Here is a 13,363-nt window from a genome sequence, read left to right as displayed (position 1 = left end):
TACCTGACACACGCACACACACAAGTGTGTGTGTCAGGTGTCGCGCGTGTATGTACACTTGTGTCAGGTGTCGCGCGTGTCTGTACACGTGTGTGTCAGGTGCCGCGTGCGTACCTACACGTGTGTGTCAGGTGTAGTGAGAGTAGCCGAGGAACACACCAGCAGATGTAGCACTTGAGGCTGGTAACGCTGTAGCTGAGAAGACTGCTGTGGATGCTGGATGGAACCAGCCAGGTGTTGAAAACACAGAGTGAATGCTGGGTGGAACCAGCCAGGTTAATAACACGGAGTGGATGCTGGATGGAACCAGCCAGGTAGTTGAATGAAGCTAGGGAGCGAGGAAATAGGAAATGATGATATGCAGGTACCGATGGTTTGCGGATACCGCTGGTATGTAGGTATCCGTTGGAGAAGCACCGGCACTTTAAGAAAGCTGAACACTGCTGGAAACTGACCGCTGGAAGCAGATGGATCTGTAGCTGGAAGCTGGAGTAGTCATGGAAGACTGCAGAGTCAGGCTGCACCGCAAGGTGGTAAGCAGGTGCGGGTCTCTTAGTGGTAACTGGAGACAGGAGCTGGAAACCTGGAACAAAATAACCACAGGAGAGAGAGAGACTGGAAACAAGGTTTGACAACCAAAGCGCTGACGATTTCCTGGTGCAGGCTCAGTCCCTTTATACCCTTAGGTGTAAAGGGATTGGATGACTTAATTTTGCAGATCTCAGCAGAGCTATGGATTGGAGGTCAGGATCATGTGACTGGAACCAAGATGGCTGCACCCATACCGACCTGTGGAGGGAAAGCTGTTTGTATTCACCACATGGAGATTCCTCTGTAATGGCGGCAGTGAACATAGAGAACGCCGACTTGCATCTCAAGCTTCAGCATGGACGGCCGTGGCTGCAGTAGGTAAAGAGTGCCACATACCCTGTATGCATTAGGAATATGGAGATGATGCCCGAGGCCCCGCCGGCAGGTGACGCCATGCCAGTCGCCCGGGCATTGAGGAACAATATCCACGGATCAGCAGTGATGAGATATGAGGTATGAATGCTCGCATCACAGCTGTGAACCGGGCCTAGGATGCTGGGACAACCTTAGGAGACACCTGAAAGGTAAGTAATGGCGTCCAGAAACCCGGATCGTGACAGCACCCCCCCCCCCCCCTTTAGGAGTAACCCCAGGACACTTCTTAGGCTTCTGAGAAAATTTAGAGTGGAAATTCCGGGCCAAGGCAGGAGCATGGACATCTGAAGCATTGGTCCAAGAGCGCTCTTCAGGACCATAGCCCTTCCAGTCAATGAGATATTGTAACTGACCATAGTGGAAACGTGAATCCAGAAACTTGGCAACTTCATACTCAACTCCCCGTTGAGTCTGGACTTTAGGAGCTGAAGGTAGTGCAGAATGGAATCGATTCAGAATCAGCGGTTTCAGAAGGGAAACATGGAATGTCCTAGGAATTTTCAAGAATGGGGGTAACTGGAGTTTGTAAGCAACAGGATTGATGACTTGTTCAATTTGAAAAGGACCGATGTAACGAGGCGCAAACTTCATGCTGGGAACTCTCAACCTCAAATTCCTCGTAGACAACCACACACGATCACCCACTTCGAGAGCAGGAACTGCCCTACGCTTCTTATCTGCAAACTTCTTGTATCTAGACGATGCTTTGAGCAGAGCCGCTCGCACATTTTTCCAGTTATTTGAAAACTGGCGTAAGGTGATATCCACTGCTGGTACAGAAGTTGCTGGAAGCGGCTGGAATTCTGGAACTTTAGGGTGGAATCCATAGTTGATGAAGAATGGTGTTGAAGAAGATGAGGAATGATATTGATTGTTATGGCTGAACTCGGCCCAGGGAAGGAGTTGAACCCAGTCATCTTGCGAGGAAGCCACATAGATGCGGAGGAAGGCCTTCAAGTCCTGATTCACCCTCTCAGTTTGACCATTGTTCTGAGGATGGTAAGCTGTAGAGAACTTTAATTTGACTTGGAGAACTTGACACAAACTTCGCCAGAATTTGGCTACAAATTGTACTCCTCTCTCAGAGATGATCTCCTCGGGAAGACCGTGTAGTCGGAAGATCTCTTGAATGAATACTTGAGCCAACTTGGAAGCTGACGGAAGACCGGTGAGAGGAATGAAATGTGCCATCTTGGTAAACCGGTCAACCAGTACCCAGATGGTGTTAAACTTGTTGCACATAGGCAGGTCTGTAACAAAGTCCATCGACAAATGGGTCCACGGTCGACGGGGAACAGATAATGGAACCAGTTGCCCCGCAGGCGACTGGCGGGATACTTTGTGTTGAGCACACTTTGGGCAAGATGCAATAAATTCCATGACGTCCTTCTTCAGAGTTGGCCACCAATAAGACCTAGAGATAAACTCAAGGGTTTTCTGAATGCCTGTATGTCCGGCAAAGCGGGAAGCATGTGCCCAATGCATGAGCTTCTTCATTAACACTGGCTTCACAAAACTTTTCCCTGGTGGGGGCGTAGAGTCCATCCTTACCGTGGAGAATGCCATCGGATTGATAATAGGATGCTTGTCAGAAGACTCCGACTCATTTTCTTGCTCCCAAGAGCGGGAAAGGGCATCGGCCTTGCGATTCTGAGAGCCCGGACAGAACTGGAGTTTAAAGTCGAACCTGGAAAAGAAAAGTGCCCATCTGGCCTGACGAGGATTAAGACATTGTGCGCCTTTCAAATATAAAAGATTCTTGTGATCGGTAAGTATTGTGACCGAATGAGAAGCTCCCTCCAGCAGGTATCTCCACTCCTCCAGAGCGAGTTTGATTGCCAGCAACTCCTGATCGCCAATGGCATAGTTGTGTTCAGCTGGGGAGAACTTCCGGGAGAAGAAGCTGCAAGGATGTAGATGACCATCTTTAGCTCTCTGGGATAACACCGCCCCTACTCCAACGGAAGAGGCATCCACCTCAAGAATGAAAGGAGAGTTGATGTCGGGCTGTTTCAAAACCGGAGCAGAGATAAATCGTTACTTTAATAGATGAAAAGCTTGCATAGCTTCTTCAGACCACTTGGACGGATTAGCACCCTTCTTGGTAAACGCAGTGATAGGCGCCACAATGGTGGAAAAGTCTCGTATAAACTTTCTGTAGTAATTGGCGAATCCCAAAAACCTCTGGACCCCTTTGAGGGTTACAGGTATCGGCCAATTTTGGATTGCCTGTAGTTTCTCAGGATCCATTTCTAGTCCGGAACCGGACACAATGTAGCCTAGAAACGGAATGGACTTGACTTCAAAAACACACTTCTCTAATTTGCAATAGAGATGATTGACACGGAGACGGGACAGAACTTCCTTTACCCAGAAGCGATGTTCCTCTAGATTATTGGCAAAGATAAGTATATCATCTAGATAAACAACGACATGACGATATAAGATGTCTCTGAAGATCTCGTTCACAAAATGCTGGAAGACAGCTGGAGCATTACTTAATCTGAAAGGCATGACGAGGTACTCATAATGTCCATCACGGGTGTTAAAGGCGATCTTCCACTCGTCACCCTCTCGGATCCGGATGAGGTTGTAGGCACCCCTCAAATCCAATTTCGTGAAGATGGTTGCTCCACTAACTCTATCGAAGAGTTCTGTAATCAAGGGTAAAGGATATCGGTTCTTGACGGTAATGTCGTTCAAGCCTCTGTAGTCGATGCATGGCCGCAGGCCACCGTCTTTCTTCTTAACGAAGAAGAAACCTGCGCCAGCTGAGGAGGAAGAAGGTCGGATGAAACCCTTCGCCAGATTCTCCTTAATATATTCTTCCATGGAATGCGTCTCTGGTAAAGACAACGGATAAGTTCGGCCTCGAGGTGGAACCTTCCCTGGGATGAAATCGATTGGACAGTCCCATTCTCTATGAGGAGGAAGGATATCAGCAGAAGCTTTACTGAACATGTCCGTGTAGTCTTGATACGGAGGAGGGGGAACATCAGACGACCTGGAGGAGGAAGAACAAACAGGAAGCACTTTGGACAGACAGGTCTCAGTACAGGAGGGGCCCCATGCCAGTATTTGCGTAGTCATCCAATCAATTGATGGGTTATGGAGACGAAGCCATGGAAGGCCCAAAACCACTGGATGTGTGGCTATTGGAATCACTAAAAAGGAAATAAATTCTGAATGAAGAACTCCTACTCTCAGACGAAATGGTAGAGTTCTTAAAGAAATAACTGCGTCAAAAATCTTACTGCCATCCACGGCAGTTAAAGAAATGGATGAGGAAAGTCAGTTATGAAATTCCCAGCTGCTCCGGAATCTAGGAGGGCAATGACGTTCCTATAACGTTGAGCAATTTGAAGCGAGACTGGGAGATTACAATCATGAGGAGATGGAGAGGAGAGCATTACTTCTAGCCGGCCCTCTCCTTGGCGAGCTAGGACTTGAAGTTTCCCGGACGTTCGGGACAGGCATTGATTGCATGAGACGGAGCTGCACAGTAAAGACAGAGGGACTCGGAAAGACGTCTTCGACGCTCAGCTGGAGATAGACGGGAACGACCAATTTGCATGGGCTCATCTTTGGATGGAGACGGTTGACGAGGAGGAGGAGCAGAAGATTTTGGAGTAGAAGACCTTCCTCGCTCAGTTGCTCTTTCTCTAAACCGTAGATCAACTTTTGTGCATAGGGATATCAGCTCATCCAACTTAGAGGGCAAGTCTCTGGTAGCTAATTCGTTTTTGATGCGTTCTGATAAGCCATGCCAGAATGCAGCATACAGGGCTTCGTCGTTCCATGCCAGTTCGGATGCCAGGATCTTGAACTGTATTAGGTACTGTCCCACAGTACGCGTTCCTTGGCGTAAACGGAGAATCTCAGAAGAAGCTGAAGTTACACGGCCTGGCTCGTCGAAGATGCGCCTGAATGTCGTTACAAAGTCAGTATATGAGGACAGCAGGGTATCGGATTTCTCCCATAAAGGTGATGCCCAATCAAGGGCTGAGCCACTGAGGAGAGAAATAATATAGGCAATTTTAGTGCGATCACTAGGGAAACTGCCAGGTTGTAGCTCGAAATGAATTTCACATTGATTAAGAAATCCCCTGCAAGATCTTGGAGATCCATCAAATTTTGCTGGCGTTGGAAGATGAAGACGTGGAGCAGAAATGGGTAAGGTGGGTGGGGTTACAGCTGGTGTCACTATGGTGGACGCACTGGACGCGCCTGATCCACGGAGGGTCGTTTGGATCCCATCCAGCCAAGTAGAGAGATCCTGGAGACAGCGGACGATGTGGCCTTGTGCAGCCTCCTGATGTTCGAGTCTGGCTGCCAGTTCTTGCATCGGCCTGGCCGCTTGATCCTGGTCTCCGGCTGGATTCATATGTTCAGTGCTTACTGTCACAAGTGAGGGCCTGAGCTGACGGGAGGAAGCCTCAGTTGTAGGGGCTGAGGTAAAACTAAACTTGGGAGGTTTAATCAGACCCCTAGACATGTAAGTATGGTGTAGGAAGATTGCCCGAAGGCGTGACCATGACAACCAGAATTTAAAAGTCAATAAAAGTTTATTAACAGAACTCCGTATTCACAGCAGTGGTAAATGAATAACGATATGCAGTAGATAAAATGAAACAGTTCTTGGATCACTATAAGTGTGGCAGGAGCCACAGGGTACTGATAGGATAAGGTACAGTTCTTAATGTCCCAGTGATGGAATGTCCTTACCAGACCCGTCCGTAGTAGTGAGAGTAGCCGTGGAACACACCAGCAGATGTAGCACTTGAGGCTGGTAACGCTGTAGCTGAGAAGACTGCTGTGGATGCTGGATGGAACCAGCCAGGTGTTGAAAACACAGAGTGAATGCTGGGTGGAACCAGCCAGGTTAATAACACGGAGTGGATGCTGGATGGAACCAGCCAGGTAGTTGAATGAAGCTAGTGAGCGAGGAAATAGGAAATGATGATATGCAGGTACCGATGGTTTGCGGATACCGCTGGTATGTAGGTATCCGCTGGAGAAGCACCGGCACTTTAAGAAAGCTGAACACTGCTGGAAGCTGACCGCTGGAAGCAGATGGATCTGTAGCTGGAAGCTGGAGTAGTCATGGAAGACTGCAGAGTCAGGCTGCACCGCAAGGTGGTAAGCAGGTGCGGGTCTCTTAGTGGTAACTGGAGACAGGAGCTGGAAACCTGGAACAAAATAACCACAGGAGAGAGAGAGACTGGAAACAAGGTTTGACAACCAAAGCACTGACGATTTCCTGGTGCAGGCTCAGTCCCTTTATACCCTTAGGTGTAAAGGAATTGGATGACTTAATTATGCAGATCTCAGCAGAGCTATGGATTGGAGGTCAGGATCATGTGACTGGAACCAAGATGGCTGCGCCCATACCGACCTGTGGAGGGAAAGCTGTTTGTATTCACCACATGGAGATTCCTCTGTAATGGCGGCGGTGAACATAGAGAACGCCGACTTGCGTCTCAACCTTCAGCATGGACGGCCGCGGCTGCAGTAGGTAAAGAGTGCCACATACCCTGTTTGCATTAGGAATATGGAGATGATGCCCGAGGCCCCGCCGGCAGGTGACGCCATGCCAGTCGCCCGGGCATTGAGGAACAATATCCACGGATCAGCAGTGAGGAGATATGAGGTATGAATGCTTGCATCACAGCTGGGAACCGGGCCTAGGACGCTGGGACAACCTTAGGAGACACCTGAAAGGTAAATAATGGCGTCCAGAAACCCGGATCGTGACACTTAAAACAAGTCAAAATGAGGCTCAGTAGTGTGTGTGGCCTCCACGTGCCTGTATGACCTCCCTACAACGCCTGGGCATGCTGCTGATGAGGTGGCGGATGGTCTCCTGAGGGATCTCCTCCCAGACTTGGACTAAAGCATCCGCCAGCTCCTGGACAGTCTGTGGTGCAACGTGGCGTTGGTGGATGGAGCGAGACATGATGTCCCAGATGTGCTCAATTGGATTCAGGTCAGGGGAACGGGCGGGCCAGTACATAGCATCAATGCCTACATCTTGCAGGAACTGCTGACACACTCCAGCCACATGAGGTCTAGCATTGTCTTGCATTAGGAGGAACCCAGGGCCAACCGCACCAGCATATGGTCTCACAAGGGTTCTGAGGATCTCATCTCGGTACCTAATGGCAGTCAGGCTACCTCTGGCGAGCACATGGAGGGCTGTGCGGCCCCCCAAAGAAATGCCACCCCACACCATTACTGACCCACTGCCAAACCGGTCATGCTGGAGGATGTTGCAGGCAGCAGAACGTTCTCCTTGGCGTCTCCAGACTCTGTCACGTCTGTCATATGTGCTCAGTGAAAACCTGCTTTCATCTGTGAAGCGCACAGGGCGCCAGTGGCGAATTTGCCAATCTTGGTGTTCCCTGGCAAATGCCAAACGTCCTGCACGGTGTTGGGCTGTAAGCTCAACCCCTACCTGTGGACGTTGGGCCCTCATACCACCCTCATGGAGTCTGTTTCTTATCGTTTGAGTAGACACATGCACAGTTGTGGCTTGCTGGAGGTCATTTTGCAGGGCTCTGGCAGTGCTCCTCCTGTTCCTCCTTGCACAAAGGCGGAGGTAGCGGTCCTGCTGCTGGGTTGTTGCCCTCCTACGGCCTCCTCCGCGTCTCCTGATGTACTGGCCTGTCTCCTGGTAGCGCCCCCATGCTCTGGACACTACGCTGACAGACACAGCAAACCTTCTTGCCACAGCTCACACTGATGTGCCATCCTGGATGTGCTGCACTACCTGAGCCACTTGTGTGGGTTATAGACTCCGTCTCATGCTACCACTAGAGTGAAAGCACCACCAGCTTTCAAAAGTGACCAAAACATCAACCAGAAAGCAAAGGAGCTGAGAAGTGGGCTGTGGTCACCACCTGCAAAACAACTCCTTTATTGGGGGTGTCTTGCTAATTGCCTATAATTTCCACCTGTTGTCTATTCCATTTGCACAACAGCATGTGAAATTGACTGTCAATCAGTGTTGCTTCCTAAGTGGACAGTTTGATTTCACAGAAGTGTGATTGACTTGGAGTTACATTGTGTTGTTTAAGTGTTCCCTTTATTTTTTTGAGCAGTTTATATATATATATATACACACTCACACGTGTACACACATACACATGGAAACCCCGCTGACTGGATCCTGCGTTTGCCCCTGCATACTGTACCAAGTTCAAGTTAAATGAATATTAATGAAAGTCCACCAATATCTTAAAACAAAACTATTATTGAATGACAACTTTAGATGGACAGATCAAGGCCGTTTCTAGCCAATTTGGCTACCAGTGCGAGATTTAAAAATGCGCCCCCATGACATAAAAAAATGTGCCCCCCCTCCCACACACACACCTAGATAAAAAAAAAAAGTGTGCGCATTCGGCAAGGGGGTGTGGCCTCATCTAAATGGGCGTGGCCTCATTTAAATGGGCATGGCCTTGTCTGAAAAGACTACCTCACAATCCAGTTTTTGACCCTACTCCAACAGATCACGACCACCACAGGAAAAAAAATTCTACCATATTAAGTCCCACACAGTAATGCCCCCTGCACCATATTATGCCACACACCGCAATGCCCTTGATACATTAAATCCCCACACTACGGCAGGCAAGAGTCCCCATTTCACACATTACGGCAGGTGTCCCCATTTTACACATTGAGAGAGTGAGAGAGAATACTTACAGAGGCGATTACCGCTCTTCGGCACGCCTCACCAGTCGCTCCTTGCGCCGGCCTTTCCCTCTTCCTAACTTGGATCCCCCTCTGTACTCCGCTCGGGGGGGAGGGGAGATTCGCGGAGTGACGGGGTTGCGTCGTGACGTAACGACGCAACCGCGTCATTCCGAGAAACTCCGCCCCCCCGAGCGGGTTACTCGGGGAGAAATAGGAGGGGAAGCAGGGAGCCACAGCTAGTGCCGCGGCGGGCGCCCAGTGCGGTTGCACTGCTCGCCTGCCCCAAGAAACGGCCCTGGGACAGATGTTCAACTTCTTTCTTTCCTGCAACACGATTTTAAACAATTATTCATTGCTAAAGGTATGTTGATTTACGTTATAACTCAACCGCCATAAAGTTGTGAATTATGCCTTGAAATACAAATCAAAAGTCAACCAGGAAAAAAGTAATTTTAAAATGGTGTGGGGGAACTTTTTTCTGCAGCATTTGATGAACGAACCTCTACTGCTAATGAAAAATATATGAATATTATCTTACATTACCTAAACAAAGTTTGGAGTTTGGGTATGGTAGAATTCAAAGATCAATTACTGCAGAAAAATATCTTGAATTTTGAAAACATGTTCAAATGAGTTTAATGTGAGACTTGAAAATTATATTGTCGCAATTGTTACAGATGGTCCAATATGATGGTATAAGCAGCCATGTTTTCGATCGTGGTGGCTGCGTGTGATGTCACGCAGTCACCATGATCATGCCCCCGTTCACGCCGCACCGCCCCCCGTTTGCTGGCCTCCACCCCCGCAATGATCCGTCTCCTCCCTGGAATCGGAGCGTTGCCATGCTACGCCTCGCGACCGCCTGTGCCTGATTGACAGACAGAGGCAATTGCATTTTCTGCGGCCCACCCACAGAAAATGCGGGCGCATGCGCAGGATGGGTGCTGCGCATGTGCCCTCATTTTTTTCTCATTTTCTGCAGTTGGATCGCACAATCCAACCTGAATAAGCCCCATAGGCTTAACCATATTTAGCATAGTGCCTGAACGTGGTTTCTCTGCAGCCAAGTATATAGGGGGGGAAAATTGAAGACAAATTAGAGATGACACCCTGGATGCCCTACTTTTTTTCTTAGGGTATACTTTCAGCAAATTAAAAAAAAAAAAAAAAATTTCAATATTGCAGTTTGCATTACATCATCGGTCTAGTCAACTAACTTCCACTTTCCAGCATATAGATTTGAGCTGTTTTACCATTTTTAGTTTTTTTATTCCTTCTTAATCCCAATCCCGAAATTGATCCCAGGATTGTAGCCCACTAATCTTGAAAGCGCTGGGATTAGTTAATAATTTCAGGATTGGAATCCCTGGGTAGAATGTACATTTGGACAATTCAGGTGCCTTGACAAATTTTGGTTAAGTATTTAACCAAAATAAACATTGAGGGTGGAATTCAATTGTTTGAAAAGTGGGTTGGGTGTCTGTTTTTCCCTGTCTATTAGATTGGAAAAAACAGACACCCAACTGACTTTTCAAACATTTGAATACCCTCCTAAGCATGCAAAACTAATTTACGTGTCTTTCAAATATTCAGAGCACTTTTTTATTGCCACATATTTTAAACCTGTGTCACCATTTTGTTGTTATGTGTACTGTAATTGTATAGTCACCTCTACTCACCTATGGCTAAATTAAATTTACAACATGACACGCTGATGCTGTTGTATAAAGCATGTGTAACACCCTGGGATTGGCAGGTGTCTAAGTGGTTGGAAGAGGTATCACAGGTGTTTGGTGGCTATGTGATGGACCCTTTCCCTAAAATGTTTCTCCCTGTACAAGATTGATATGCAAACAGTGAGTTCAATGACAGCAATCTCCATTAGGAAGTTTCTTTATTATGACACAAGGAATGTTGGATGGAAGATGATGATTATACACATGGCAACATTAGATAATCACATTACTAATTAAATAAGATAATTGCAATGAAGAATGAGAATAATTTTGATGATCATATGAAGATTAGGTTTAGCTACAGCTCACAATACACTGGAACAATCAATTATTCAAGAGATCAATCAGTCTAACAACAGATATATGCATATTCCAAACAAATAATGTTGCTAAACAAACACAATGCAGAAGATAATTCAGAATATAATTTGCACAAAGAACAATCACTACTTTTCTAAATATCCCTAAATAAATTGTCCAAATATTAACAGGCAATTGTCCAAATATTAATCAGGGATCTTACAGTGCCACAGTATTGCAAGGGGACTGTGGCATAACTGTATTTGTTGCACAAGGGATTAAGCACATTTAGGAGAAATACTGATCCTGGGTTCAAGATAAAAAAAACGTCACTGTACTCCAAGTTTACATAAGGATGTAGGTAGCGAAGGTGTCTTGCAATTTCTAGCAAGCAAATGTCTCTGTAGTAATTATCTATTGAAATAAATGGCTTGGTCTTTACTCTCCAAAATGACTCAATGGCCAATATTTACTAATATTCGTGTTTGAGTCGGTTTGTATAGTGTTTAAACTCGTTTTGTATCGGGTGCATTTTCATGCAACTTTTTGAATCCATATACGCAAAGTTACGAAGCACTCGACTTTATGGTTTTCGTGTTTTCCGATGTCGATGCCAGTCGGGTTTTTTTGGCACATTTACGGCCGTCATTGTCGTTTGCGTACGTGTTTTTGTTGGATTTGCTGGTTTTTTTTTTAGTTAAACGCGACAGGGTTTTTTTTTTCCCTGCGGCCGCATTTTCACTTTCAGTTTCGATTTTCATCCCCGTTCGTGATTGGTTGTTTTTCAGATGCTAGGAGTGTCTGTGCGCAACCATATAAATACGCCCCAAACCGTCCTCACCTCGTGGGTTTAGTTAGTGGTGAGGAGGAGGGAGGTTGTGCTGTGGAGGTAGGTGATTTTGTGGTTTGAAGAGGAGTGTTGGTAGCGATTTCTGAGTGTGGTATTGTGTTTGAAAGTTGTCTTGTCATTCTTGTTGTCTTGTATTTTGTGGTTTTGTCTCATTTTTAGTCCAAGTTATTTTTCTTTATAGTCCCTTGTTGTGTGTGTGTGTGTGTGTGTGTGTGTGTGTGTGTGTGTGTGTGTGTGTGTGTGTGTGTGTGTTATGTAGTGGTAGTGGAGGAGTGTGTTGTTTGTCTTTTTGTTTCCTGTGTTAACTGTTTAGACACACAATTATGTGTGACTCAGAGGTGGAGGGTGTGAGTGAGGGGGAGGAGGTCGGTCAGGTTGAGGAGGTGAGTGTTAGTGAGGTAAGTGAGGTGGAGGAGGTGGGTGAGGTTGCTGCAGCAGCCTCAAGTGACAGTCAGAGTGCTCCGCAGCCACGCACCACTACTAAGACTGGGCGGAATGTTAAGTTTAGTTTTGCAGAAAATGTGGCATTGGTGCGTGAGCTGATGAAGTATCAGAGGCAGCTATTTGGCCCTGAGTCCGCCAAGGTGCCAACACGGAGGAAGACGGTGTTGTGGGCGAAAGTTGTTGCTGCTGTCAATAGTGAGGGGGTGGTCAAGCGGACGGAGGACACATGCCGCAAACGGTACTATGACATAAAGCGACGTGTCAAGTCCAAAATGGCCAAGGAGGCCAAGTCGGCTCGGCAAACTGGTGGTGGGCAGCCCTATATTGCAAGATATCTGGAGTATGAGGAGCCCATGCGGATTGTCATACCTCCTGAAGTTGTCTCTGCAACCCATGTCCGAGATTCAGATAGGCCAAGGAAGAATGGTGAGCATGTTTTATTTTTTTTTTATTATAAGTTGTATTTTGTAATCTGTGTTATGTGACATTGCATATTACTCCCATCTTCAAGTGTGTGTTTGCAAATACATTGTTTTGGGTCATGTGTTAGCTAAAAGCCAATGTAACATCTTACTTTATTGTATGTCATGTGTTTTTCAGACAGATATTTAGCATGTGTAGTTTGGACTTGTTGTGTCTCTGATTTGTCCTGCAATAATGTTTTCCTTTTGTGCGTTTTTTACGTTAAAATTTTGACTATGTTTTATATATAAGTGAACCATGTTTTTTGGAATTAAAATAAGTCCTTGTCATGTTAGAGGCTGGAGTACTGGAAAGTGGCTTCTATTTGTACCGTGACACCATACTGCATTTTTTGTAAACTTTACTTTTGCTTGTTTTTTTGTGTGGTCATATAGTGGTAATGTGTATTTGGAGTGCCACATCACAGAGCCAATTAGACATTGCATCTGTATTATTTTTAAAAACAATACAAAATTAATTTGTGTTTTTAAAAAAAAATAAAAACCCATTCCTTTAACTTGTTGCCTATGTCAGTGTCCTGTACATGTTTGCCTGTCTTGATGTTGCCATAGTGTTTTTTTTATTTATTTTTTTATTTGGTATTTCTGGTCCTTATGTTTTTTTGAAGTAAAAAACAAGCATTTCTAAAGGAAAAATGTTTATAAGCATAATGGGTGGATGTATACACAATAGCACGATTTATGAATATATCTCATTTTATACAGTGTCTGAAAAAAGCAGTACTACTCGTCGGCCAGTAAATCCTAACACATCTGATGATGATGACGCTGCGGAAGCAGGTAAAGTGTCCATTGTAGTATAGGGTATGCTTGTAAAGGAATGGGCATAACAAAATTGCACTTTCATTAAAAGGTCCATCAAAAGAAGTATGGAGCAGCAGAAGTGG

This window comes from Pseudophryne corroboree, chromosome 1 (genome assembly GCF_028390025.1).
Source record: "Pseudophryne corroboree isolate aPseCor3 chromosome 1, aPseCor3.hap2, whole genome shotgun sequence".
In the NCBI taxonomy this organism is placed as follows: Eukaryota; Metazoa; Chordata; class Amphibia; order Anura; family Myobatrachidae; genus Pseudophryne; species Pseudophryne corroboree.
This window is presented reverse-complemented; position numbering follows the sequence as displayed.